The sequence below is a fragment of the Punica granatum genome, chromosome 7 (assembly GCF_007655135.1).
Source record: "Punica granatum isolate Tunisia-2019 chromosome 7, ASM765513v2, whole genome shotgun sequence".
NCBI classification, from domain to species: Eukaryota; Viridiplantae; Streptophyta; class Magnoliopsida; order Myrtales; family Lythraceae; genus Punica; species Punica granatum.
Genome location: NC_045133.1, coordinates 7771065 through 7775299, shown reverse-complemented (window position 1 = coordinate 7775299; position 4235 = coordinate 7771065).

Sequence of the window (4235 nt, the reverse complement as noted above, 5' to 3'; positions counted from 1 at the left end):
TATGTATTTAGATATCGTAATTTATGTAGAATATTTAATAATAAATAACAAGTAGATATACTTGCTATATATGTGGTTAGAGATAAAATAATATCTCATATGATGTATTGACAAAATATTTTAGAGATAATATGAGAGATATCAAGAAATATAGATAATGAAATATATTCAATATGATTTAGTTACCCAATCTGGAGTATCAATGTGAACCTAGAACGATAAGTCGGGCCGAACGGGTCAGGGCAATTTTTTGGTCCCTAACACCTTACATAATAGCCGTTCGGTATCTAAAATGGGGTGTGAGAGAGAGAAGGGAGGATGACACAGTGAGGAGTTGGGCACATGTCGTGACATCTAACCTATTAAACATGACATTAATAATAACTTTCTAAGTTATAATAAATATATGATTAAAAGGTCTTTGTTTTTACATGAATGTGATTTAATAATAGACTAAATTCTCAATCGACAGACATTATGTATAATGCAGAGTTAGAAATTCGCTAAATATACTTCACAACATAGGTCAAATTTTTGTTCGAACAATCACTTATAGCATCCTCAATGCAAGTCTTTCCATATAACTCTAGTGCCCCCACCTCAAAGCGAAACTCACCAAAAAAAAAGGAACATCCCACATCAGTGCAAGTCTTTCTTTTTGGGTCTCCCATACGAGGCCACATACTTTTTATATTAGTTAAATGAATAAATCTGATATTATATAATATGAATAATTTATATTAAAAATAGAAATTACAGAAATTTATTTAAAAAAAATAGTAAAAAATTAATTAAATTAATTAAACAAAATAAAAAAATTAAATAATGAGAAATATAAAATAATATTTAATTTAATAAAAAATAACTTAATAAATAATGATAATAATATTTAATATAATATTAAAATAGAACGGCTACTTTTTAAAATTTTGAATATTCAATAGGATATGCTATTGCGAAATTTTTACATAGCTTAAAACACAATGCTACACGGCAAAGATTGAAATTTGAAACATAAATTACATGTACTTTGACAGAACTTCTGCTATCATCTTCTCATGAAAATCTAGTTGTTTCTCAGTCATAGTGCTCGTGTCTGCATTAAGGACTTGCAAGGCCAATTCCCTATTCTTCAACTCCATTTGCATCGCTAATTCCTTATTCTTCAGCTCGATCGTCTTTCCCTTGACACTTTTCAAATCCTCAATCATAGATAGTTTCCTTACTGTTCGGATTTAATCTATCAAATCTCCTCATTGAAAAAGGAGCAACGGGTGCTTTTGATTTTCCTTTGTTCTTTCTCTCGACTGCTTTGATGCCTTATGGACGAACTAGAGACTCCACAGCAGCATCTCGGTCCGTTGGTGTTTCGGGCTGTGACGATGTCGAGTACGCCCCGAAAGCACTCGTTTTTGTTCACTTTAAACCGTCACCTCCAGATATAGAATTTCTCCATTTCGGTCCCTCCAGAGCACATTCTAGGCGAGCTCCATTTTTAATTTATGACCGTGCTTTTGGGGAAATAGGTTATGCACCATCTCCATTATATTGACTTGATTCGATTCACTTTAACGATGACGTGTTGCTTGCTCGTAGAATCCATTGAGGCTCACATCCTTGTTGATCTTATACCATTGTTGCTTCATCACATTTGTCTCTCTCTTCATTAAGGCTGGGTTGCTTTGAAGGTACTACTGGTGGACTCGGTTCCAAAATGTACTTAAATTTTGATTGACGCCAACCACAGGATCTTTGGAGACATTTAAGCAGCCACTTATCAGCAGCTGATCCTCTTCCATGGCCATTTACCAGTATTGCGGCCACCATCTTCTACTTCAACTGCATTGTCGTTAAGGTCGATAGCGTCCAGGCCATTGCCACTGGAAAATTAAATAAATGGTGAATTCGAGGTTATATGTGGAGATTGATTAGAGGACCCCGCAGCACTTGCAGATGTCAAACCCAAGCCACCCATAAATTGGGATGAGGATGTACCTGTAATTCCGGACGATGGGTTAAACGGGGTGGGTAAGGGAAATGGAAGTGCTTGTTGATCTGGATTGAGTAGAAAAAATGGAAATTGAAAGTTTGGATTGGAAAAATTGGGATTTTGGAAATTAGGAATTGGGGTTTGAGAATTTGAAGTTCGGGGATTTGGGGGGAATTTTAGATTTTGCATGTAATTGAAGAAAGCGTTGAGGTTAAATTGATTTGGATCCACTTTTCTAGTCGAAGAAGAAGGTAGGGAGTATGCTAATTTGGAGGATTTCGAGTAGAATATTTGGGTGGAAATCTTTTTTTTTTCGCTAAATAAAAAAGGTTAGATCGGGTTATAAACCCTCAGTGGTTACCCCAACTAAGGGAACCTGACAACCATGAAATGTTCCTTTCGTCATAACTCGTTGAGACTTAGCCCAACTTGGTCACCGCAGCCCCACCAGCACACTAGTGAATTAAGTCAAAGATACACTGGATTAAGTATTATGAGCCAGTCACCGCCAGCCCATAATACACCAACATAGTGACGATCTCTATGTTCTCAGTGAGGTTCGAACTCGTAATATTCAAGTGGAACGCTTGGAGTTTAATCACTAGACAACCATGCTGGTGGTTGTGCGAAAAACATTTGAATTTTAAATCTTTTAAATAAATTAAATTTTTTTGAAGAATTTGCCCAACGGTCAAATTCTAAAAAAATGGGTGGGTCCCTTATGGGGGCAGCTTGCGATTGGATAGGTCCAGCGCTGGATACGTCCTCTGCAGAGGGATGAGTTGCTGGAGATGCGGCCCCTCCAATGCATCGCCGTCTCTCCTTTTGTCTTGATCCCTACGACGTGGGCATCAGAGACGGCCCACAGACTAGCGCTGGAGATGGCCTTAGTTCGATTGGGGGCATAAAACGAAAAGAAAAGAAAAGAAAGGCCCTTGTGATGGCCATTTTCCAATCTTCAATCATCCTATTGGTTGTTTTTGATGTAATAGGGTAGTTTTACAGGTACAATTACATAAGAGTAGATTAGAGGATTGATGTAAATTACAACAATTACAGGTCCTCTTACTGAGGATTAGTGTCAATTCGATACGGACGTAAATTATTCACAACTATTAAGTACGTCGTGAAAATAATAATATGATTGAAACATAATCTATTTATTACTTAAAGAAAATTATAGCATAACACTATATCATGATGACACTTCTTCATGCCACAATTAGATCTCTTAATGTAGATTGGTTGACAAGATAAACAGTCTCCTTTTTAATTTTTCTTTTATAATGTAGGGTTTTATCTAAAAAAATGGCAAAAGGAACACGAGAGGGCAGAGTGGCCGATGTGGGCTCCTAGCTCCTATGTCTTGAGGTCACCAATAATCTCTGAGTTCACCTGCAACATCTGACAAGACACCTACTTCCTTGCCCCCTTATTCAAATAACATCTCAAATCTAAGATGTCGCTCGAATAGGAGGTTATGGCGTTGCCAGCGGCCACCACTCCTCGTTCCACATAGCTAGCAATCTTTGAGCTCCCTAGCTAGTTTGGTTGGGGTGGCAGGCAGTGTGGCATCAGCATCTAGCCTCTCCCTCTGTATCACTCCCATTTTGTGTTGGTGCATGATTTTTGTTTTTATTTTTATGTTTTTTAATTTTAAATATTGAGAATAACACAATGATACAACAAATAAAATGTACTTTAAAAATTATAAAAATTACAGTATTCCTTTTTTAATTATATGAATTTTTTACGACATATAAAAACGACAAATCTATTATATATATATATATATAAAAGTGTGAAGCCTCATTCTTGTATCTATCGATTTTCAATAATTTCTATTTTGTCTTTCAATGTATCTAGACAGCCTTAAAGATACTAACTCTGTAAATTCAATGCATGTAAACAATCCTATAATCTCTATTCCACGCTTGTAATGCTCGTGAAGAATAATTATTGTGAAATATGGCCCTCCATATAATGGTGTCTTTTCATGTCTAAATTCCTATTTTAACTCCCATTACTCTCTTTATATTTCTCTCAGGCCTGTTCATTTCCCACCCGTTAGCTGCCAACCCAAAATGACCTCACCCTTCCCAACCTGTCAACCCAAGAATGTGCCTTTTTGCTATGCATAGACTGCATTACATATGGACGTATCTGTTCGGTATATAGAATATTTACCAGTCAAACCGTCAATAGAAACTCTGACGCTATTTTTCCCGACCCTTTGTCTCTCCCT